This window comes from Ursus americanus, chromosome 4 (assembly GCF_024610735.1).
Source record: "Ursus americanus isolate L20-20 chromosome 4, mUrsAme1.1.p, whole genome shotgun sequence".
NCBI classification, from domain to species: Eukaryota; Metazoa; Chordata; class Mammalia; order Carnivora; family Ursidae; genus Ursus; species Ursus americanus.
The window spans coordinates 7,493,743-7,520,065 of NC_142130.1; the positions used below are offsets into that span (position 1 = coordinate 7,493,743).

The 26,323-nt window shown below is 37.3% G+C and overlaps 2 pseudogenes; one reads left to right on the forward strand and one right to left on the reverse strand.

The window, feature by feature from the left end:
- LOC123786433 (uncharacterized) overlaps nt 1-26,323 on the forward strand; it is a 570,278-nt pseudogene that overhangs the window by 72,548 nt on the left and 471,407 nt on the right.
- Nucleotides 1,760-2,519, reverse strand: LOC123786366 (small ribosomal subunit protein eS6 pseudogene; annotated as a pseudogene).

Sequence of the window (26,323 nt, forward strand, 5' to 3'; positions counted from 1 at the left end):
CAATGGAACATTATTCAACCATAAAAAATTAGGTCTTGCAACTTGCGACAACAGGGATAGACCTAGAAGGCAGTACAGTAAGTGAAATAAGTCAGACAGAGAAAGACAAATACCATAAAATTTAACGTATATGTAGAATATAAAAAGCAAAACAAACAAAAAGCAGACTCTTATGTACAGAGAACAAATTGGTGGTTGCCAGAGGGAAGGTGTGTGTGGGAATGGGTGAAATAGATGAAGGGGATTAAGAGGTACCAACTTCCAGTTTTAAAATAAATAAATCATTGAGATGAAAAGTACAACTTAGGGAATATAATCAATAATACTGTAATAATGTTTTATGGTGATAGATGGTGACTATACTTATCATGGTGAGCATTGAGTAGTGTATAGAATTGTTCAATCAATGTTGTACACTTGAAACTAATATAATATTGTATATTAGTTATGCTTAAAAAAAGACAAAAACATAAAGATATAACTACAAAACAATAGAAAGAGGCTGAAAACCCAAAGGAAAAGAGAATGTTATATCATTGAAATGCTCAAATCTTGCATGCACTCATTTCTTCTTTTTCATCTCTTGCTGCCAGAAGTGGTTTGGTTTTTTTTTTCAATTTATTTTTTTTAAATATCAGACTTCTCTTTCTAGTAGGTACAAAGTAAAATATAAAACTGTCCCTTTTTGTTTTTTCACTACAAGTTCAAATCCTACTTTTTCTTAAGGAACCTAATGAACATAGTTTGAAGAAGGAAATTCTGGATAAAAAAAAGTTAACATGCTCTACTGCAGAATATGATTCACTTTTTAAAAAAAATAGCGCAGATGAGTTTTTGCTTGGCATTTGAATTTGAAGTATATGGTGTGTGTGTGCGTGTGTGTGTGTGCGTGTGTGTTAAGAAGTGTGTTACTCAGGCTTATTTATATTTAGATATAGTGAACTAGAAATGCCCTAACAACATCACTGTCAACAGAGGCTATGGGGATGCATCAGCTGGTTTGGGTAGTGCAACTTCATTTCTTAGTTATTTTTGAAAACATCAATTCTTTAATCGATAATACAAGTCTACCAATAATGGCTATTGAGGGAATGGAGCATTCCACTCTGTTCTGTTAGAGTTTAGGCTGGTCAGTGTTAGAAACTACTGGTATGATAATCAATTATTAAAATTCCTGTAAGTGATTAGGGTGTTTTATGTTTTCTAAAGAAAAACGAAACTCTCTCCAAGATTCTTGCTCTCAGGGCAGTCGGGTGAGCCTGCATTTGGAAGGTGGGGATAGGAGACAGGAGGGAGCACCTGGAGGGCCTGCGACCTCAGTGGTGTTCTCCAGAGAGCACAGTACCGTCACCCCGTGAAATGGTGACAGCTTTTTTGATGGTGATTTAAGGGTGCATTTCCTGAAAGAGACAAAATAGAAGACCAGAGAAGATAATGCCAAACAAAAAATCAAATTCTAGGTGAAACAAAGGGAGGAGACTAGTGATCATCAAGAGAGTTGAGAGACTGGGTGATATTGAAGGTAGAGATTTAACTGCATAGATTCAGACCTTGTTCTCAACAGATCTGCAGAGAGCACCCTCTTCCTTACTGGTCAAGCATAGTAAAAGGCTGGATGTGCAGAACGTGATGCTTTCAGATTATATTTTTTTAAACATGAATATTCTGCTTTACTGTATTTCTCTAAAAATATTGTTCTGAGATTTGATGTTATTTCATTTTATTTAATTGTTTTGTTTTTATTTGTTAATTTATTTTATTTATTTGTTACTCTTAGAAAATCTCATTTTTGACTGGACTCAGACTTAGAGGTAGAAGCTCTCAGAGGGGACAGCCTCTGACTCTTGGCAATCTGGTGCTAATATGTTTTTTTCGTCCTCCTTCATTCTCCTGGATGAAACTTTAGTATATTCTGCAGCCTCTTCCTTATTTTTCTTAGTACACCGTTTCTTCAGAGCAGTATGCCAACATTTATGTTGGAGGGACATGTGGAGTAATAAGATGCTGTCTTGGGCACTTTGGTTCTAGGTTTCTTACCTTCTTCGTTTAAGGGCTTTCTCATAACATGCTGGTGGACATCATCTTCTTTAGAGAGATTGAAAAGTTTGCGGATTCTGCTAGCTCTTTGGGGCCCCATGAGACAAGGCACAGTAGTATCAGTGAGTTCAGGAATATCCTTCTGCACTTACTTTACCAAGTTGGAAACACTGAGATTGGTATCCACAGTACAACCCGAAGAGATTTGAGCTTTCGTTGTTCAGTCCTCCTTGGTCTGTAGCTGCAATGCCCCTTACTCAGCAGCCGGTGGATACCCTGCTTCGTGGGGGAGGAAGCACCGCCACTGACTTGGACCATGTGAACCTTCCCTTCTTCACCCAGAGCATTTATATATGTATATATAAAATTGCAGTAACTTCTGTGACCATAAGCTTCTCATAAAAGATATGAAGTCTATGTTCACCATCCACTTCAATGAGTTTCTAGCAGCCAGTAGTTGGCAAAGAGATGTTCAGCTTCATCTTAAAGCAGCCTACCTCCTCTGAGGTGCAATGTAAAAGGGCTGTTTTTCTCAAAGTTTATTCTCCGGATCACTGTTTCCTTTGAATTTTAAGAAGTGTTTCGAGGAGAGGAAGTGTCTTTGTTCCAAACCGTTTGGAAAATTCTGTATCAAATAGCCTTATGTTGGGTTCATTCTTGTAGGACTCTCCAGAATCTTCAATGTGCTAATGTATATTGTGATGCTCTCAGAAGACTGTCTAGATTCCTGTGTATTCCAGACCCATCTGTCTATATAACCTTTTTTCTGGGGCCGTCTTGAAATATTTTGTATTTTTTAAAATAATATTCTTGAAGTATTATTTTGTAGAATTCAGTTGCTCTGAGGGAATAGATATATATATATATATAATCTCAAAATTGGAAATCAAAATGCAAAAGCTATTTTTCCAATCTGCTCAACTAATAATAACATATTTATATAGTAGTTTAAAAAAAACACATTTAACAAGGTGCTTTTCCATATGTTATCTCATTTAAGCCTCACACCCACTCTGTGAGGGAGTTCACATTAATCTCAAATTAGAATCGAGGTGACAGAGACTTAGAAAGTTTAATTGATATGCCCAAGTCACAGCTTGTTAGTAGCTGAGCCCGGATTTCAACCCAGATCTTTACTCTGGTGTTTTTGGTATTGTCACACAGCTACCTGGGGGTAAGTAGGTCTTGCCACGGGCCCTTAGGGCCTCTCTTTTGACGACACTGTGTACTATGCTGGGCTGAGAAAGGGAGAGAGCAGAGTGGGGTTGAGGAACTCTTTCTCATCTCTCTCCATTCAGGGCCCCTTGCAGTTTTCATAATTCATATTTTTCTCTTTTCTCGTTTTCATCCATCAGAATTTAGTTCCATTACTTTTCCCAGCAAACAACTTCAAACTAAAGTATGCATGGATACTACTGGTTTAACATACTAGTATTTTAACAGTGAAAACACAATGCTTAACCTACATGGTAACAGAGCCTTGGCAGTCAGCAGATGGGGAGATCTTGTAGGGGAGCTTTGAGGAACCCCTCCAAATGGACTGTTCATGCTCTTTCCACCCAGAGATGGAACTAGCTGTGTCTGTTGCCTTCCAGGCAAGTCCACTCCTTCATTATTGTCAGGGAGGGAAAGAACTTTTGCTATGTTTCTTCAAGCTCATAATGCCAAGGTCTGTGTTTCTGACACGGTTTTGTTTTATATCCACATATTCCACTATAAATTAGCTTTCTTAATCTCTACTTTATTATATAAATCTCCCTTGACCTTCAGAATGCCTAAGAGCATAGTTACAACCACAGTATGTTTACCATTGAGATAAATGCCCCAAATCAAAGGCTAATGAGAAAGTGAAGATGTACAGTAAAGAATTTAACCTTATGCAAAAAGAGTTTTGCCCTTTGACCTCAGCTTCTGGAAGGTAATCTCTCAGCTCTTGTAATGTCATATCTGATAGGGGCTTTGGGTCATTGGGTTGTCTAACAATATGACTTAGGGTGAGGGCTGGGCACACTTGGATAGTCTTAGGTTGGGGCTCTTGCCACACCAGAAAGACCAACAATATTGGTAGCTGCTTTGGGTCATTCCCAAAGGGGCCGGAAACTGGTGATTGAAATCAACTAAGTTGCCAATCAATCAGTCAATCAATCACATCTGTGTGGTAGAGTCTCAGTAAAAGCTCTATACATAGGATCTAGCTGAGCTTCCCTGATTGGCGGCAGTCCACGCATGTTGTCACATGCTGATGCCAGGGAAGTAACATGCTCTGATTTCACAGAGGACAATGGAAGCTCTACCTGTGGTACTTCCCATCTCTGCCCTATGTCCTTCTTTCCTTGGCTGATTTTAATGCAGTAGCTTTTAGTGATTATTGTGATTCCTTCTAACAAATTATTGCACATTAGGGTGGTTTTCGGAACCCCCTGAACTTGCAGTTGGTGTCAGAAGTGAGGGTGATCTCTTGTGGGGACTGTTCCCTCTAACTTTTTAGCTGGCTAAACTCTTTCAGAGGAAAAGTCTCTTTTTACTTTTTTTCTCCTTCAGAAATAAAGTGCTTTGAAATCTTTGTTCTGCTAGTGAGCATGGGGTACAGGGACAATTAAGTAGCATTCTGTGGCTGCCCAATTGTGCAGGATGGTGCTGGATGAAGGCTTTCCTCGTTGTTGCTGAAGAACAATAGTGTCTGGATTGCCTAAGTGGGTTGAAAGTAATGGCTTAACTCATCCCTTTATTGAATCAGATGGCAAGCCACAGAAGGCAAGTGCAAAAATAACATTTTTATAATCTGTTAGTTCTGAACAATGCTGGAGACTGGGGGGTGTGGGAGAGTAGGAGAATAAAGTACAAGAGACCTGAAATTTTATAAGACTGCCTGCATTTTGAATGAATATTTGTTGAAGTTATCGTAATAGTTTTAAAGACAAATGCTAAAGAATATTTAACAACTGGAGATTTAGTTGTGTAACTCAAATAAAGGCTATTTTTTCCATCTTGACAGAAGAGATGATATGTTTTGTTCTGTTGTGAGTTCTAGTGACCCCTGCTTAGCTTTCATTTATCACAAATAATCTTCTCCAGGATACTGCAATTGTAGCAATGTTGAGATGCTTATGTTACATCTGACCTTGGAGAAGGGTCAAATAAATCTGTGAATTAAGCAAGAATTTATTACAGCTGGCTGAAGAGCATGTCAGGAATACCTGAAGAGAAAACTAAAACTGTTTGTTCCCTCCAGTCTACATACAAGTTGTTGTGGCTTCTTTTCCATTTACTTGGAGTTTAGTAGAGAAATATTTTTTTTTGTTTTAGTTCTAGTGTGAGTAAATGTCCACTGTGGACAGAGTACCCCTCATAGAATAGAGAAAGCATGTGGTTGTTGGCCTTGAGTTACTCACATATACAAGAAGGAAATACTCAGATAAGATATCAGTTGTGATAATCTCCACTTAACTAGAAACAAAGAAAAGTACAATGAAAATCTCAAATACCTTGACTATATAAATGTATGGTTAGCAATGGGTTAAAGAAGGTCTGAATGTTGGATAATCTCAATGGTAACTTCTTTGCTAACTTAGAGAATTGTGTATAAATGCTGATGACACCTGTAGAAGAAACCACATCGCAAAAACATAAAAGAAAAGGAGTGAGCAAGACGGATATTAAAATTATAAAGAAGCAAATCATACTAATACTGGAGGATATGGAAATTAAGACTAATATGCTATTGTAAGAAACATAAAAGTTAATATATTGAGTATATCTTGAAAAATGTGATTCAAGGTCTTTTTTCCTTTCTCAAGTTTCTTTTCTCATTTGGATAGTCCTACTTTATGACTATGTCACAATTAAAGAAGGAAACATGTTTTTTACATGTGTCAGCTGAAAAAAATGTTCATTACAAGCAGTGATTAAATTTTTATAAATGCATTAGGGTAAATATACTTTAGGGTGAAGAAGGCTCTTTCATAGCCAATTAACAAGAAAAGTTAGGTAATAAATTAAAGGTGAACAAGACTAATAGTTTAATAAGCAGGAAATGATAGCTGATATTTTGCCTGAACTGAAAAAAAAATTGAAGTTTAATGAAGTCACTGACATGATGGTACTTAAAGGCTAGCTCTGCTGCTCTGTTGGAGATGTTATATATCATTCACTCATCCATGCATTCATTCATTCATTCATTCATTCAACAAATCATTGTACCAGACATTTGTAGCAGGTTTTTTTGTTTTGTTTTGTTTTGTTTTTTTGTAGCAGATCTTTTGACCACAAAAGTGAAATGTTCCCAAATGGCTAAGAAATTTTCTTGGTGGATAAGAAAAATGGTTAAGTGCCCTTTGAAGCTTGAAACAATATTTTGTTTGGCATAAGCTAGTAATAAATGTTTCATTGCCTTTTTAAATATTTTGAAATCCTTTTAAAATGTATGTGACCTTAAGGTAATCAAATTGTTCAGAGAATGAGAACTGTCTTCAACTATTCTGGATCAATTGTATTTTACTATAGTGGGAGAGTAAAGATTACGTTCAAGAAAAATAATGGCAACAGCAAGCATACAGCATTTCAAAAATCAGGAAAGGTGGTCCCCATTATACCCAAAGGTCTACTGTCACAATACTGAAAATATTCCCTCTTTGTTTAAAAAGGTATTTTCTGACTTCCCTACCTTGTTCTGTAGAAATACAGTATCTCCTATCCTGGCCCTGTTGAGTCCTGGAAGAACGAAGGTTAGACAGAAAACAGACTTTCCGGAGATTTCTTTGTGCTTTAAACTACATCAGGCTTCAGCTTCTCTCTGTTGTAAAATGTGATCTGTGGGAACCATCTGGGAATCAGTAGGTGAGACTCAATATTGTGATTCTAAATAGGCCTTCACTTTAAAGGCAGTCTTTTGATATCTGATCATTAACAAAGAGAACGCATGTGTGCCCTTTGCCAAGTAATACAGTTTTGCTCAGCAAAAAGAAAATGCATGAGATCCAGTTCCAGAGGCTTTATTAAAATGATGATTTCTTCTGTTTGTTGTTTATTTATCTAGTGGCATGACCTTGAGCCCAACTCTATTTTTTTCTCAATTTTTTTTTTTTTTTTTTTTTAGTGAAAAAGGGAATAACTTTTAGCCAGGGAAGTAGAAAGTTTCCTCTTGCTGAAGATACAGAACTAGATTATGAAAGACCATGTGGTGCAGTTGGCATAAAGGAGATGCAAAGTGACGCCGACTCGGGAGGGAAAATCAAAGTCTGAGGTTCTGTGCGCTCTAAGTGGCACTTTTGAGGCCAGGACTGAACCTTCGCATCTTTGTATCTGGCTCCCAGCAAGGGGCCCGAAACAAACTGAGCTTTAAATGTGCATATTGAATGTGTAAATTAACGGAGTGATCAGAAATTTACCTTGCCGTGTGACTTTATGTTTGAGTCTGCAAAATTAGATTTGAAAGGCGGTTTCTTTTTCTTTGAGTCATTATGCCAGCAGTTTGGGTCCTCATCTCAGGATGAACGGTACAGCAAGGCTGTGGCTGTCTGATCAGCCCCAGTGGAGCTTTTCCAGGATAGGTAGCTTCATCTCACTTTATACCACATGACCCAATCAATAATGTTCTCTTTCGAGAAATAAACTTTTTATTCAAATAAAACATTCATATCAACTAATCACCACCATTGGCATATATTTTTAAAGATGTAAAAACTCTAGAGCCAAATCTAAAGAAATATAAATACCTAGCTTCAAATTAAATGACATCACTAAATTTCAGAAGCAGCTAATCACTTACTAATCCCACTCCTGTATCCTCCCAGGGATTAAGTAACCAATTCATTCCACATTTTTTTGGAGTTAACAATCTTCCTGGCTGCACTCCTGGCTCCACAGTGCTTTGAGGCTGCAGAGCAACTTGGGCATCAAAGCTTTTATTTCCATCTTTGATCCTCCTCTTCAGGTTAGACCTTTTTCTGCCTGCTTGCAATTTCTCAAAGAGAAGGTATTAATAATTTGCCATCGGAAGACTTCCAATTTCATTCTCTTGTGTCTTTGTCTACTCTGCAAGGTTTTTTTTTTTCCTCTCTCAGGGAGAGAGAGCCTTTTTTGACACCATGTGCTTGGCTTCAGTAACTCAGAGGATTGCAGAAGCATTCTTATGACTGTCTCAAGTACGACTCCCCTGTGTTAGCAGTCTCACACCCCTTGACCTGCTTCCTTTGCCTAATTCCTAATGCCCACCAGTTGTAAATTTACTGTGCATTGAATTAATCTATTTTCACAACTCTTACAGGTGCACAGCAGTTATGATAGATAGTTTCAAGCCAGAATCTTTTTTAAAAAATAAATAAATCTGATCTCCCTTTTGCCTGTAAACACTTAAGCAGAATATAACTAAGTTTTAAAATGTAGATCGGGTGGATCACAAAACAATAATTCTGGATAATTCCTCTCCCACTGTAGGAACTCAGTGTATATTTATTTATTGAATATATGTGAGTGAGGATCTCAGATGCTTGCCCTATTTTTCTTTACTGATTTCAGAGTGAAACGGTTGGGTTAAAAGAGAAAAATATGCATTTATGGCTTATGCTTCTTTTGTATTTCTCTAGAGGTGATCTTGGTACTTAGATGAAATTGTAATGGACATTTGGAAATGAAATCTTTTTCCACATTGGCTTCTTTCAGACTGAAACTAGCTGGATGCAAATCTGTCTACCTAATCTTCTTAGTATAAATTTGCCTTTGATGTTGTGGTCTCATAGTCTAGATCTGCCTCTTTCTCGTTATGTCTCCTGGCACACTGGTATTTGGGGAGACATTTTCATTTCCTGTGCTGGCTTGACTAGGGTTGGGAGGATTGATCTACCAGATGCCCCTGCTTGATAGCTGCTCACAAATGCCTGCATGTATTGAATGTGCATGTCCATATCCATGGGCATAAATTTTTGGAAAGCATCTCTTCTAGGCTGCCCTAGTGGCACCTTTTATCTTTAGTTCTGCCCTTTGAGGAGGCTTTTCCTCAAAGAGGTATAAGTATAAAACACTTGCTAGTACTGCCGGCAATGTAAATCCATACCAAATTTCTGTAAAGTATTTTTATCAATTCCTATGACATAATGACATTATTGTTGTATTTGCTGACATTTTTCAGGTTAAGATATGAATGTTGAAGACTGAGATTATAATTATTCAGATTCTCTAAAGAATTAAGATACCAGTTGAGACAGCAGACGTCTTCTAGCTTTGTTATATGCTTTATCATGAAACATGACTTATCCAGTACTGCAAATATATTTTATATTTGAGAACAGGAAGGAAACAGATGTATTTTGAAGGTAAAACATTTGAAATGAAAAGGATGCACTGAAAGAGATTTATTTGAAAAAAGCCAAAGATAAGAAAGGAAAAAAGTCTGCCAATTTTTTTTTTGTAGTTCTTCAAAGGTATTTCTCCAGGCTGGTCGCAGTTGCAAGAGGACTGATTAACCATGCTGAGTGGCTTTATATTTTCTGTATTGAAATGGATGGGTACTAGGCATAAGCACAAGATGGGATATAATAGAGCCAGTCCACAGCTATAGTTCACTTTAATTTAAATCTCTGGGTGACCTTCAATTTCAAAAATTTCAGAAATTAAAACATATTTGGCATTTACTATGTGCCATACAATAGTATTTTAGAAGAGAGTATAATAGTTTATGTTTTTCTCCTCATCAAAACAGAAGAGACTATGAGATCTTAGCACATGTACTCCTTAAGCAGTCCTGTGAAAGAAGCATTTTTAAAAGAAGATTTTATTTATTTATTTGTCAGAGAGATAGAGAGAGAGAGAGAGAGAGCACAAGCAGGGGGAATGGCAGGCAGAGGGAGAAGCAGGCAGGGAGACCAATGCAGGGCTCGATCCCAGGACCCTGGGACCATGACCTAAGCCGAAGGCAGATGCTTGACCAACTGAGCTATCCAGGCATCCCCGAAAGAAGCATTTTATGATCATCCGTATTTGAGAGATGAGGAGATGCAGGCAAAGAGCAATTAAATAAATAGTTCAAAATCAGTGTACATGTGGGTGATGGGGACTCAAACAGCGAGCACATGATCTCATCCTAACGTCATTATATTGCTTAGACGTGATGCTTCTGTGAATTCGTGTTTGTGGTTGACATCACTGCGTTCCACAGAGCTCTTGTCATCCATCTTGTTAGAGACCCTATAGTTTAACTGGGCAATGCAAATTCACCTTTTCTCTTGCCTCTGGCTTTTAAAATGATCCCTAGCCAACAGGAATATCTTCTAAAGATTTGAAGAGCTGTTTTAGGGTTTTTTTTTTAATCACATTATCAATCATAGTTAGTGCCACTTATCAGAAATAGTTTTGTAACTTGAAAGTGCACTTGCCACAGATTCAAATGCATGGAGTCTGTTTAAAAATGAGTATCTTCGTCAGTTTTTTTTTAAAGATTTTATTTATTTATTCGACAGAGATAGAGATAGCCAGCGAGAGAGGGAACACAAGCAAGGGGAGTGGGAGAGGAAGAAGCAGGCTCCTAGTGGAGGAGCCTGATGTGGGGCTCAATCCCACAATGCCAGGATCACGCCCTGAGCCGAAGGCAGATGCTTAACCGCTGTGCCACCCAGGTGCCCCTCTTCGTCACTTTTCACTCTTTTGAAAAAGGAAACAGGAAAATGGTGATTGAAAAATCATTAGCTGGCTAAGTTCTGGCAGTAATAGTCCATCTTGAGGAAGCACTCACAAGTTTCTGAAATTCTGCAGCTGTTCATTCAAAGATGCAAGGAGATAGACGGCACAAAACAGCAAACAAAGGCCCTGCAGCCTGCAGGAGAATTGGGATTTCATTGTGTGTGTCAAAAGTAAATGAATTCAAGAATAACCACTTGAAAAGGAATTCTCCCTTAATGTCTTTGGTGCAAAAATGTGCTCAGATTGTACTGGCTCTGAAGAGTGAGCCTCAAAGAAGTAAATTACTTTCTAGCTACTAGCTTTCAATTGCTACTGGCTCAAAGTGCTAGCTAACCTTGTGAAAGGGGAGCAGAGAAGAGAGTAGTTTGCATTTTCCTCCTCATCAAAATGGAAGAGACAGACTGAGTGAGATACCATAGTGGCACCAAGATTTCTGATGGCAGAAGTTTATAAATAGGCATAAACATCCCATTGCAAGCCTCAACAAGAGCCACTTAAATGTCCTGTATACATTTTTCAAGCAATTTCTATTTGGAATAAAGGGTTTAGGAAATGGTTTTGAGGTGTGAAAACTGATGTTTATAGAGAGTAAACTGTTTTCTTTGAAGGCTTTTTAAGTATGCATTCTGTAGCCATGTCATTATGTAAATTTGTCTGGGACACTTAGAGCAGTTAGAAGCCAGTACTAATGAAGCGATGGGTCACAGTTTCAACCATGGTCCGGGTCAGTGTGTTTCAGCTAAAGAGAAGCCTTTAGCATGGCCCGGAAGCATCTGAGACTGCCCTGCAATTTGTTGGGCTTCTTTGGTCATGAGAGGACTGAGGACATGAAAATCAAACCCCTTTTCTGGGAAATCTGCCTGAAATGCATGGCAGTTCCATCCTTTGTATCTCAACAGGTAGCACTGAATAAAATATATATTTTCAAAGGGAGAGAGCTGCTATTTTTTAATCTGTAAATCTGAACATGGTAGGATAAGCGTGAAATAAACATGCAGGGCATATTTATAATGTGATTTATAATGTGATTTCATTTAAATGAGTCTAGGAAATCTGTGACTTACAAAAGCACTCCAAGGGATTTCACACTTTTTGAATTGTTTCTACTTTGTTCCCATCTGTAAAATGGAGGCAATAATGTCTAGTTTCAGAGTTGTTGAGATGATTAAGTAAGCTAATGGTTGGGGAGTAATCACTTCAGTACTTGGCAGATAGTAAGTACCCAATAAATGGTGCCTATTTTTGTTATTTTTAGGTATCCAACAAATACCAGCATTAACTAGATACAACAAACACTGCTTTGAAGCACTTATATGAATTTATGAAAACACTAACCATCACTTATATACAGAACATCAATACCTCAGTTTTATGGACCTCAGAAATTTGGCATGCCCTGCTGCATTGTAGATGGGCTTTAGTAAAGAATTCTTTGACAATTAGTATAATCTGGTTCATACCAGGTGTTGAGGAGCCAAGAAACAGACAGATATAACATGCAGTGCTTGGATGAAAACGTGTTAGGGGTCTAAGATGCATTCAGAGATGAATGCGGATAAATACACAAATGCATTTCAAGAGACTACTAGAAGCTGTTGAGCAGAATGCATGAAAGAGCAGGAAAAAGAAATGCAGACTGAATAGACCAGCAAGGTGGCATATCTTGTAGATAATTTTTTTGGGGGCAAAATGTTAACCTGCAACCTTCATGCTCTTCATGCTCTTCTCATCATGTCAAGAACCCATCCTAACTAAACCTAAGTAGTTGATGTGCTGGTGATCACAATGATAAACATTTGGGTTCTCCAATTGCAAAACCGAAGTGACTGGTTGCTAAAGATTGAGAACATCTGAAGTTTCAGGATTGAATGGGACATGGTGTTTAGTTGGTTCACTAACCAGAAAAAAAAAAAAGATAGCTTTGTTATCTTTTCTGGAAAGCCAAGAAGAATGAGAGAAGCTGAGAAAAAAGGAAGAGAAGAGGGAGATAGTTCAGTAACTAGTGGCTCCAAAGGAGCAACAGGAGAGTAGGGAGCAGTGTGGGAAGGAAGCAGAGTTGGTCAGAAAGGGTAGAGGTGGGTTCTCTTCTCCCAGTAGCAGATGTTAATACCAATTATAGAATTCTTTTCCATTGAGTCCACGTTCGGCTTCAGAATCCTTCTGAACACACAATTCCACAAAGACACTCTCAACAGGAGTCATCATATTGAAAGGAAATTTCTTTTTAGGATTAGAGAATGAGTCCAAGTTTACAGGTTGCAAGTTTTTCAAGCCTTAGTCCCAATATTTCTATAAAATCCACTTTGATTTCACCAACTCACTTTTATTTTTCTTTCCTCTTCAATCTTATAACATTTGCATGTCTGTCAGTTATTTGGCCTTTCCCCCTTCTGGGGTCAGTAATCTATTTGTGGTCTGAGTCTTGTTCTTTCAACTAGATATAAACTCTTTAAGCCTGAGATCACGTCTTACATGCCTTTGCTTTTCTCTCGGTTATACACTTGACACTGAAAAGTTTATGGTTTATTTGTGACTATCTTTATTGTATTTTGTATGACAACTCAAAAAATTATGTAACTAATTTTGGTAAAATTTTTATAGATAGTTGAAGTCAAAGTTTTAGCACCGAAATAAAATGATCTAATTTTTTTTATTTCATTAATTATTCTGAACAATGGGCATGTTAATACAAAATGCTGGGAACAAAATAATGAACAGAGTCAATGCTCATTTGCTGAACATTGTAAGTCATTCACTGGTTTCTACGTAGGCACATGTGCCCCAAGATGTGAGGGCAAACTCATGGAAAATCTCAGCATCTTCTGGCACATCTGAGTGATGATTGTGATTCTGGTTAAGTGACAGAGCTGATACTTGATCTCAGGTTGCTTGACTCCAAGTGTAAGCTTCCTGGAATACCTGTAAAGGTGTGTTCTGATTTCCTTCTGTTATGATGGATTTTCCAGTTGCTGAATATGATGGAGAAAACTATCCCTGTAATATTATTGCACAAATTTTTTAAATCACAGAGTGTTTTCCACAACATTAGTGTATATGAGACACTAATAACTTGTTTCTTGAGCTCTTAATATTTTCCAGACACTATTTAAAGCACTTTGCATGTAAATTAGTTATTTAATCCTTGTAGTGTCATAATGAAGTAAATACTTGGTATCACTTCTTAAAACTAAAGCACAGAACATTTATGTAACTTGCCCAAGATCACACAGCTAGTAAGTAGAAAAGCCTAGATGCAAAGACAGCCTGGCTCCAGAGTCCAAACTCTTCACCACTATGCTGTATGTCTCTCCAGGTGAGTACAAGCCCCAGAGGGCTTGTCTTTGATTGGCTTCATTAGCTAATCAACATTAGCTAATGTTCTTTGCTACTCTGAGTGATGGTGAACAGAAGGCACAGTGAATAAGGTAATTACTTTCTGGAAGGTGAGTATCCCGTATGAAGACTGCTTTATTCTTTAATTTGAGGCAATAGAGTGTAGTGGTTAAAACAGTGTCCTGGCATTAGACTGTATGAGTTTTTAATGAGTTCTGCAGGTTTCGTGATGACTTGAGGAGAGTTATTTACTCCCTCTGTAACTTAGTTTCTTTATCTGTAAAATGGAAAAAGAGAAACAGTTCTTACCTGATAAAATTATTGAATGATTAAATGAGAAAATTTGTATAAATTACTTGATACTGTTTTTGACATGTATCAAGCACCCAATAAATGCTACCGTCATCATCGTTGTCGTTGTCATGGTTCATGTCATTGCCATCATCATCATCTTCATTGCCATCATCACTGATCTGGCAGGAAGGCAGATGTACTGCAGTGTTTGGCCAGGTACATTTTCCTTTGCCTTTATGTGAAAGGGACAGGACAATCATAAAGTCTCCTGATTGACTGGACTTTTTCTAGGCCTGGTTATCTTCACAGGACAACAGGACAAACTATATGTGCATCTCTATTTACAAGCACATGCTGAACACAATGAGTAATTAATGACCCAATGACGGGCCTGAGTAGTGAAGATATTACCCAATGTTCACTCAGTGTCTTACATGTAAGAGAAAAGATTCATGGTATATTTTAGAAGTATTTCTATTAAAACATTATATTTAGGGTCTGAAAGTTTAGACTTTAGCTATTTAGAAATCCTTTTTTTTAAAAACTTAGAATGCTTCATTCTCAAAGAATTCTAAATAGTATCCACTTTACTTTTAATCTTAATGTAGTACCATTTTCAAATCCAAATGTGGTATAGATTATCAGATTACAAAAAAACAAAAAACAAAAAAAAAAACACCCCAACAACAACAACAGAAAGGCAAGAGGGCATGATTTATCCCTCAGCTACTCTGTGACCAAGTAAGGAGGAGTACTGTGATAATCCTTTGCCGGGGAGTGGGAGGGAGTAGATGAAGCCACCAGCCCCAAGATGTACCTTGCTAGGGAAGGGGACCCAAAGTTTGGCAGAGCTCCTGCCTTTATGCTTATTAGCTGTCAAACCTTAGGAAGATGATTCAACCTTTCTCAGCCTTCCACCACTCCCCCTTCCTCAACTGTTAGTTTGTTCTTTGTATTTATGGGTCTGTTATGGGTCTCTTTCTGCTTTTTGTTTATTCCTTTGTTTTGTTTTTTAGATTCCACGTGTAAGTGAAATTGTATGGTATTTGTCTTTCTCTCTCTCACTTATTTCATTTGGCTTAATGCCCTCTAGGTCTACCCATTTTGTCACAAATGACAAGATCTCACCCTTTACTGTAGCTGAGTAATATTCCACTGTGCGTGTATATATACGTATATATATATATATATCTTACATGTGTGTATATGTGTGTATCTATCTATCTATCTATCTATCTATCTATCTATCTATCTATCTATCTATCTAATCTCTATATATCTATCTCACGTCTTTATCCATTCATCTGTCACTGGGCACTTGGGTTTTGGGTTGCTTCCATAACTTGACTATTGTCAAGAATCCTGCAATAAGCATACAGGTATATACATCTTTTCAAATTAGTCTTTTTATTTTCTCTGAGTAAATACCCTGTGGTGGAATTACTGGATCATATTGTATTTCTGTACCTTCATACACTGTTTTCCATAGTGACTGTCCCAATTTACATTCCCACCAACTGTGAAACAAGAATTCTTTTTTCTCCACACCCTCACCAATACTTGCTATGTCTTGTCTTTTTGATTCTAGCCATTCTGACAGGTATAATGTGATATCTCATTGTGGTTTTGATTTGCATTTCCCTGACGATTAGTGATGTTGAGCATCTTCTCATGAGTCTGTTGGCCATCTGTATGTTTTCTTTGGAAAAATGTCTATTCAGCTCCTCTGAGTAGACTTTTTAATTGGCTTGTTTGGGTTTTTGTTTTGTTTTGTTTTGTTTTGTTTTGTTTTGGTGTTGAGTTATTTAAGTTCTTTATATGTTTTGGATATATTAACCCTGTATTAGATATATTATTTGCAAATATCTTCCCCCATTCAGTAGGTTGCCTTTTGTTTTGTCAACGATTTCTTTCGCTGTGCAAAAACTTTTTATTTTGATGCAGTTCCAATAGTTTAATTTTGCTTTTATTTCCCTTGCCTGAAGAGCTATATCTAGAAAAATATTGTGACAGTGAATGTCAAAGAAATTATTGCCTATGTTTTCTTCTAGGTGTTTTATGGTTTCATGTCTCACATTTAGATCTTCAGTCCATTTTGAGTTTATTTTTGTGTATGGTGTTGGAAAATGGCCCAGTTTCATTTTTTTGCACATGGCTGTCTAGTTTTCCCAGCCGCATTTATTGAAGAGACTTTTTTCCTCATTGTATATTCTTGCTTCCTTTATGATAGGTTAATTGACCATGCAAGTGTGGGTTTATTTCTGAGCTCTCTATTCTGTTCTAATGATCTATGTGTCTATTTCTGTGCCTGTACCACACTGTTTTGATTACTACAGGTTTGTAGTGTATTTTGAAATCTGGGATAGTGGTACCTCCAGGTTTGTTCTTCTTTCTCAACATTACTTTGTCCAATTGGGGTCTTCTTTGGTTCCATGCAAATTTTAGCATTATTTGTTTGCATTCTGTGAAAAATGCTGTCAGTAGCGATTGCGTTGAATCTGTAGATTGCTTTGGGTAGTATGGACATTTTAACAATATTAATTCTTCCAATCCATGAGCATGGAATATCTTTTCATTTGTGTCATCTTTAATTTCTTTTATCAGTGTTTTATAGTTTTCAGAATACAGGTCTTTCACTTCCTTGGTTAAGTTTATTTCTAGGTATTTTATTCTTTTTGGTGCAATTATAAATAAGATTGTTTTCTTAATGTTTCTTTCTGCTACTTTGTTATTAGTCTATAGAAACAGGACTGATTTCTATGAATTAATTTTGTGTCCTGCAACTCTACTGAATTCATTTATTACTTCTAAGAGTTTTTTTATGGAGTCTTTAGGGTTTTCTATGTAGTATGATGCCATCTGCTAATAGTGACAGTTTAACTTCTTCCTTACCAATTTGGATACATTTTATTTCTTTTTCTTGTCTGACTGGTATGGCAAACACTTCCAGTACTATGTTGAATAAAAGTGGCAAGAGCAGCCATCCTTGTCTTGTTCCTGATCTTAAAGGAAAAGTTCTCAGTTTTTCATCATTGAGTATGATGTTGTTTTTTTGTAGATGGCCTGTATTATGTTGAGGTGTGTTCCCTCTAAACGTACTTTGTTAAGAGTTTTTATTATGAATAGATGTTGAATTTTGTCAGATGCCTTTTCTGTGTCTATTGAGATGACCATACGTTTTATATCTTTTGTTTTGTTGATGTGGTGTATCACGTTGACTGGTTTGTAAATATTTAACCATTCTTGCATCACTGCAATAAATCCCACTCGATTGTGGTGAATGATCCTTTTGATATATTGTTGAATGTGGTTTGCTAATATTTTGTTGAGGATTTTTGCATTTATGTTCTTCAGGGATATTGGACTATTGTTTTCTTTTTTTGTGGCATCTTTGTCCGGTTTTGGTGTTAGGGTAACTGTGGCCTCATAGAATGAATTAGAAGCTTTTATTTCTCTTCTATTTTTCTGGAATAGTTTGAGGAGCATAGATATTAACTCTTCCTTAAATACTTGTTAGAATTCACCTGTGAATCCATCTGGTCCTGGACTTTTGTTTGTTGGGAGTTTTTGATTTTGATTTTGATACTGTTCCAATTTTGTTACTAATTATTATTAGTCTATTCAGATTTTCTATTGCTTCCTGATTCAGTTTTGGAAGATTGTGTATTTCTAGGAATTTATCCATCTCTTCCAGGTTGTCCAATTTTTTGGCATATAATTTTTCGTAGTATTCTCTTATGTGACAGATTATTTAAAGTTAATTAAAACATATTTCTTTTGCGTTAATAGTTCAAATAATAAAAAAGCACTTTGATACTGTTTTAGTGGGTACATTTCAGTGTTCGACAAGTTGGCTTTTTTGCATTGTGAACTATGACTTGTTTACATGTACTGGAGTTAAAATCTCATGAGTAGTAAATTGTCGGTTAACATGAGCTTTTGTAATTGAAATCTGAAACTAAGCCTATAGATAAAACATAATATTAATGTGTATTAGGTCAAATGGCTAGACCCAAATTAGCAATGCATTGGCACCATTTCAGTATCCTGATGATCTAACTGCGTTCCTCTGCACGAATAGTATTTATAGTAGTTTAATTCATAGTATTCTTTAGCTCTGAGTTTTGTTTAATGTAAGAAGGCTAGTGAAGTTAATTATGTTGTCTAGAAATTGAAAAAGAAACCCACCAACAACCACCAAGATTGCTGCTAATGTTGATATGATTGAATTCATAGTAGAGGCAGCTGGATTTAATTATCAGTTTGCTACGTTGTGGTTTCAGCAGCAATTGCTGAGGAATGGATAATGCGAGTAGCCTTCAAAGCCACTCACATTAGAGATAAAAACCTTGTCATTCACGCAGACAGCTGACTGAACAAGTATTAAAATGAGCGAAGATATCCCAAGGGAGGTTGCAGACTAAGGTTTGGTTTTGTCTCCTTGGCTTCGATTCAAATATGTCAGAGACATAGGATCTTATTCTTTTTAACTTAATAAAATGTTAGCCATTCTTAGCATTAAGGGGTGTGTTGGAGGAGAGGTTGATGGTGGGGGGCATTAAGTGGCAATTATGGAAATTCTTAGCTAATTACTCCATCCCTTATTTGGCTCATTTATGGGGAGAAATGTAGAAAAGAATCGCTACATTCTAATTATCTTAGTAGCATTACCTAAGTACCAACTTAAATTCTGTCACAGCTACAACTGAGCTGGCTAACAGCAACAGTGGCTACTGGTAGCAGAAATCCACTATTTTCTCTATAAATCAGTGTTTCTCAACAGTGGCAAAATTGACATTTTTTGGCCACATAATTCTTTGTTGTGGGGGACTGTCCTCTGCATTATAGGATAGCCTGGCTTCTGTGTACTGAATGCCAGTAGTCCTTTCCCCCCAGTTGTGAAGACTTAATTAAATTGTCTCCAAATATTTGGGGTGCCTGGGTAGCTCAGTAGGTTGAGCATCCAGCTTGGTTTCTGCTTAGGTCATGATCTCATGGGTCATGGGATTCAGCCCCATGTTGGGCTTTGCACTCTGCGGACAGTCTGCTTAAGATTCTCTCTCTCCCTCTTCCTTTGTCCCACCCCTCACCCCCGACTTGTGCTCTCTCTCTCTTTCTAAAATGAATCAATAAATCTTTTTTAAAAAGTCTCTGAGTATTTGCCAAAAGTGCCCTGGGAAGCAAAATTGCTCCTCTTTGAGAACCATTGCTATAACTGTATGAGAGGAATATAGGCAAGTTACTTTCGGAAGGTATAACAAATTTCTCATTCTAACAAGCCCTTGTTGTTGTCAGCTTACTACTCTTCCATAAGAAGGACAGTTCTGGTGCTTAGTATTCCTAAGAGAGTAGAATACTTGCAGGAAATATTAACATTTTAGAGTTTTTTAATTTTTAAAATGCTTTTAATCTAACATCTTAGAGTTTAAATGCTTCTGTATACACACAGACATACAGAGACAGACACACATGCACATAAACACTAGACCTCCATACATTAGTTCTATTCACTTTTATAAGTAGCATCCGTATGATACTTTAGAAGGAACATTCAGAAGTGTAACATCTCAACATAAATTCTGTAGTTGCTGTTGCTTCTTTGCACAGCAGTACCTCATATTCTGGGAAGCAACCCTTTAGCTACATAAGATATGAAACAGCAGGATGCAATAAGGAATGAATGAATCTTTAATGAATAGTTTTTAATAGAAGTCGTATTGTTTTAATATGCAGAAGATAACATGGTATTAGTGCTGGCAATTAATTAAGGAATCCTTGCCAAGATAATTGGTAATCATTTTCTTAATTTCTTTGTGTGATTCAATAAATACATTTTTTTTAAGTGTGATAACATTAGCTGACTGAATCACAACTCCTTTTGCATGTAGCTTAGAGTTACCAGATTGAAGCTTACAAATGTTAGGGAATTTGTCCTGCATTGTGTTAACTAATGAACCAACAGAATAATTAAAATAAAAAGATTTGTTTGTTTTTAAAAGTATGATTCAAAAGAAAAAGCCCTCTTAAGCCCCATCTGGATAATTTTACTTTTTTGTTATATTTTTAATCTCCACTCATCTCAAAGCCTCCACCTAAAGAAAAACATAAGAGTTCGCAGAGCTGGTGGTGTTTGGGTGCAAGAGATGGAACCCAGAAATCTGAGTTTGGTTCTTGGCTTTCTCACCTGTATGACCTTGAGCAGGCTGGGATTTACTTCCTGTTTTCTTATATATAATAGGAGGTAACTCTTCCTGCTCCAGCCAACTCTTCATCAAATTTTCTAGGGATTAATTAGAGAAGCCATCTGAGGTGTTTTGCAAGCCTAGAAGAAAAGCACTCTCTGTACCATAAGATATTACTCAGGTTTTTTCTTCCTGCACTTCTCTATGCCAGGCAGCTCTGCTTCCCCTGTCTACTCTCATCTATACATTTAGCTGTTGGGGGTTGATTAAACTGTTACTCACACTCTCCTTTCCAGCTTGCATTAAAGGAACAGTATTAGATTTCATTTTGTGGAGAGATTTAAACCCTACCTTGTCTGACAGACTTTCAATTCACCTCTTAAATGCATTCCTACAGGCCCCAGTCACAGTATCAACAAAGTTGAAAACACCATCTTTATTTCTTAGTCAGCTTGAATAAAAATGATGCCATTTATTTTTAACAAGTTTGGAATATTCTGATACAAATACTATCAGTTCTGATGTACTTCTGTAATGGGAATGGTGTCTGTGCTGGTTTGGTTGTTTTTGTTTTTGTTTTTTTCTCCTTATGGAAAACTTATTTCTAACAGTTTCCTTTTTTGTAAATCTAATTGCTTTTGGTTCACCAAGAATTCATGGGCAATTGCTTTTCTCACTATTACAAATATATTGCAAGTGGAGCTTTTATATTCAGGGTTGCTGACCTGAATCTGTTTTCCTTCACAGTAATCTTGTGCTGTTTCCAAGCTTAGGAAAGCTGACAGTTTGAAAAGACAATATTCATCAGTCAGACTATGGGTAGTGCTCTTGCATCTTTTACACGTAATTGTCAAAAAATCTTAATACCCAACTATGGGCCAGTGCATGAGAATATAATCGGAACATTGTAGAACAGATTCAGAGACAAACAGGAACTCTCATTTTCGACCCCAATTTTACTGCTATCCCATACAAATTTGGTATTCTCAATTTCCAAAGAAATTATCTATAACAGACATGGAGACTTACGGTCCAGAGGTTATAGGAAATGTCGTTTTATATTAAAAAAGAGCCCACTTCATACCTGGCTTTGTGCTTTGCCCCTTGTATTAATAATGATGTGTCTCCAGCCTTAATTCTGCTTTTCAGTCCCGGGGGGGACACATATTTTAATTTTTTATTGGTTGTGATAGCGTTTCAGCAGCTTCATATGAAGCCCTCGCTATATGCATACTTCTTGATCCATTCACCCTGCAGGGAAGTGTATATGTTGCCGTGTGTGTGCGTGCGTGTGTGTGTGTGTGTGTGTGTGTGTGTGTGTGTATTGGCTGATGAGAAGGAAATGTCAACAGTTCATTTCAACTGAAGCAGCACATTTCTGTCCCTACTTTAAGTTGATTCAAAACAGGATATTTTTATGCGCTTAGTCATTTTCTTCTTCCCAATAGGTCTCTGACTCTGAAATTTTATAGTAAAACGGGTTAGGAAGATGAAAATAATAAAGAAAAAGTCAGTTTATGAGTGATTTAATCTGTACAGTAAAATCCATTGAAATTCAAAGCTTTATAAGGTCAAATTTTAATAAAAAGAGATGGTTACTGATCTAGTACACAGTGTCCACCCTTTATATGATTGCCTGGACTGGGACTGACAGTATTTAAAAGGTAGGACACTGCATGCATTGGCATGTAGTTTCAATTTATACTTCATAAAATTTTTATGTGTAACTATTTTTTAGTTTAAGTGTCTCATCATAAAATATTCTTAGAGGCTTGAAAAAAAACCCTAAAAACTTAGATGTATGAAAAAAGCAGAAACTACTATATTTATGATAACTTGCCATTTTGAGAAATGATGGGGGCTTTTTCAAATAAGTAATTGTCTGGCTCTTCAGGTGAGGACAACTTTGTTGCTTGTTGGTCACGTAGACTGAGGTTGTCCAAGAAGTCCCTTTGGAATCCAGGTGAAAATCATCTAATGGGGCAGAAAACAAATCTAAAATGTGTGGTACAGGTATTTATATCTGATTTCTAATATTTATATTCCTACCCGAGCTACAGTGTATTCTGGAAAAGGGTCTCTGGTTCCCTTCTTTACCCTATGGGTGTCATATTACTCAATGATTTTATGTTAGATTTGTCCAAAAAGGTTTTTGTGAGCAGATTTGGATCATATTTTCTATTAGAATCTTCATGATTTAAAAAAAAAATCCAAAATTCTGCTTTTCATGTATATAAGTAGAGGACTTAGCTAAAAAGGTTTATAATAGTGTCTTCACTTCCCAGATATCCCTAAAGCTTCTTTGTGTCATATGTTTTGATATCCGACTTAATGCTTTTTAAAATTTAGCACGGCCCTTAATTTTACTCTTGAATCATTTTAACTGTATGAAGTTTGCCTCCTCCTAATATAGTGAGAATGATAGAGTGTGCACATGCGATAATCTTTTTGATGATAGGTAATGCATTGTGGTTAGCATTTTCTTAGGTTGGAAGATTTTTAAAACTCTGAAGTAGTCTTCATGAGCCACTTCCTTCCTTTCTTTCTTTCTTTCTTTCTTTCTTTCTTTCTTTCTTTCTTTCTTTCTTACTTTCTTTCTTTCTTTCTTTCTTTCTTTCTTTCTTTCTTTCTTTCTTTCTAGGACTGGACATGTCCAAACTAAGCTCCTCATCTTCCTCTAAACTTACTACTCGCAGGGACTTCCCCTTTTCCTTGATGGTAACAACTTCCAGTTTCTCAGGCCAAACATCTGGATGTCATCCTTGACTTCTCTCTTTCCTTTATAGCCCATGCCTAATATTTCAAAAAAATCCTTTTGATTCTGTGTTCAAATTATGTCCAGAACCTATCACTTTTCACCACCTCCACTGTACTACCCTCATCCAAACCACCATCGTCTTTTGCTCTGATTATTATAGTGGCCTCTTTAACTGGCTCCCTGCTTCCACCTTTGCTCTCTTTTTTTCCCTTACAAAGCAGCCAGAGCAATCCTGGTGAAAGCATAGACAGAGCATTCTACTCCTTTGATCAGATGCTGCCCTGGCTTCCCACTGCCCCCACCACCTAGAAGAATCCACGTGATGTGCTCCTGCCATCCTGTTGTCTGTGTGAATTCATCTCCTCCGACTTCTCCTCTTCCCTCTCCCCTTTCCAGCCACACTGGCCTCATTGCTGTTCCTCACATATGCTGGGTATTTTCCTGCCTCAGGGGTTTGCTGTGACTCTTGCTTTACCTCTGTCACTCTTAGATACCTTCTAGATATTCCTCTCCCAGATATGTTCCTAAGCCTCCCCCATCTAATATCTCCTTCCCATGAGGGTATCTTCACCATCTTTAAAATGAGAACTGTTTCCCTAGCACTGTCTATCCTCTTACCCTGCTTAATTTTTGTTTTCCTCTCCTGCACTTTCCACCGTCTAGCAGACTACACAATTTACTTATTTTATATTTTCTGTCATTGCTGACTAGGACACCAATTTTATGAAGGCAGGGATTTTTGTTCGTTTTGCTCAATATTATATTTCCAGCATGGAACAGTGCTTGGCACATAGCATATTCCAAATAATCACTCATTTGTTAACTGATTGTTGTGGATAAATTTTCACTTTTATCATTTAACTTGATTCTCCTCCGTGCTCCCAGGACCATTTGACACAGATTAGGTCTTGGCTCATGAGTAGACCTTGAACAGATAAAGAGAAGCAAGAGGCACTCAGGGAACAGGAAGAGTTTGCAAAGACACTGAAAAATGAGAGAGCAGCATGAAGATTGAGGGGTGGGGGTGAAGAACTGAAGGAATGTAAGAAAGGAAATGGTAGTAGAACAACATCCGAAGGTTTATAGCAAGTATATTATCAGGGGCCTTGTGTATTCTGCCAGGGTGCCCGGATTTATCCTCTGGGCAGTGGTGAGTCATTAAAAACTTATCCAGAGGTCGACTTGCTCAGATTAGTACTTTGAGGAAAAAAAATCACTGCAGTATAAATTCTTTTCAAAAATTGTGAACTTCTCACATTGCATAAATGGGTATAGAAAGTGATTTTTCTTACAACGTATCATGAAACAGCACTCTGGAAAGGTTCATACCTTAAATGAGTTTGCATCAAAGTTGCAAACACAGCTACACTTGCACATCTGAGCACGAACAAGGGCATATGTGACCTATGTAAAGTAAATGCCTTTGGACCCCAACACAGTTTTAGGGATTTTGTACCACAGATGTGATGTTCCTGTTTTATCATCACAACAGGCTAGTTATTACTGCACTTGTTATCACTGAATGTGCTTTGATATTATTTGCAGCTAAAGGGCAAATGGTAACTTTCCTTTAATTAATAGTATTTTCAATTACTTTTCATTCTACATTTGTAAAGAAAAATTAAGTAAATGAAATCCACTTGCTTTGTGAAAACAAAGACTTTTCTTAGTGGCAGAAAAATAGCCCCTAGGGGAAGAAATTTTATTTTTACAGAAGTGTTGGAGGGTGGCATTTTAGAGATAGTATATGGGTTGCCAACAGTGACTGTACTTTTCCAGGTAAAGAGAGCCTCTACCAGGTGGATAGTCTCTGGAAACAGCCACATGTTCAATTAAAATGTTTTACCAAATGTAGTGAGAGTTGGGTAGTTTTTCATCTTTATCTCAATTTCCAGCACATCAAAAGAATTTAGCTTTAATTGCCTCTTATAGGAATTAATCTGTATGGAAGCCTATCTCTAAATAGCCAGAGAGGCCATGCCCAAATGTGAAGCCAATCTTCTCTCCACACTTGCAAGTGCCCCGGAGAGATTTGCTCACATGTAAACAGACCCCTATTGGGTTCCTATTAGTAGAGCTAACAGTAACTTATTTTAAATTGAGATTTTAGGAATTCTAATAACTTTTTGTCAGGATTCTTGGTTCCGAGCAACAGAAATGGGCTGGTTATTTAAAGCCTAAAATGATTTCACTGGAAAGCTAATGGGGGAAGAGAGAGGCACACTAATTGGTGGGGAAGTAGACGGTATGGGAGGGTAAATGGGCAGCAACCCGGTACCTCTAGGGGAAGCAAGAACTCTACTCAGTAGCAAAAGTCTGGTTTGTCAGTGGCCATTGATGTTGCAAGGAATTTGGCTTCTAGAAATTCCTTTTTTTTTTTAAAAGATTTTATATATTCATTTGCTAGAGAGAGAGAGCACAAGCAGGGGGAGCAGCAGGCAGAGTGAGAAGGAGAAGCAGGCTCCCCACTGAGCAGGGAGCCCCATGCAGGCTCTATCCCAGGACCCTGGGGTCATGACCCTAGCCTAGGCAGCCGCTTAATGAACTGAGCCACTTAGGTGTCCCTAGAAATTCTTCTTTACTCATGATTCAAGCTGCCAGAAGCAAGTACCCGATGGCCTATCAGGGAGTGGATAATGGAAAAATCTGTCCTCTGCTGCTCCTTCGTAGGAGGCCACAGTACAATGTAGTACTGCCTAGACTATACCAAGTGGGTAATTTGCCCCAAAGAGAGACCACAGTGTTCATAGGAAATGGGGTTGGGGGACAGGTGATGCTATCAAAATGACCAATACTCTTGGTATTTTATTGTTTGTTGCTTTGCTTTTTTTCAAATGACGGTATGGTGAGGGCTGAGGGTTCTTTCTTTTGCAAATTGGTTTAAAATATCCATATATTTATAACTATCCATAGTAGATAGATTTTTTTTTTCTTGTGGAAAAGGAGTTGTGGGTTTGGGTGGGAAAGAAAGAAGGTTCGATACAGGCCAATGTACTATCTGCCTGCAGTAACTCAGGATTATCTGTAGTACTGTAGCCCTAAAATT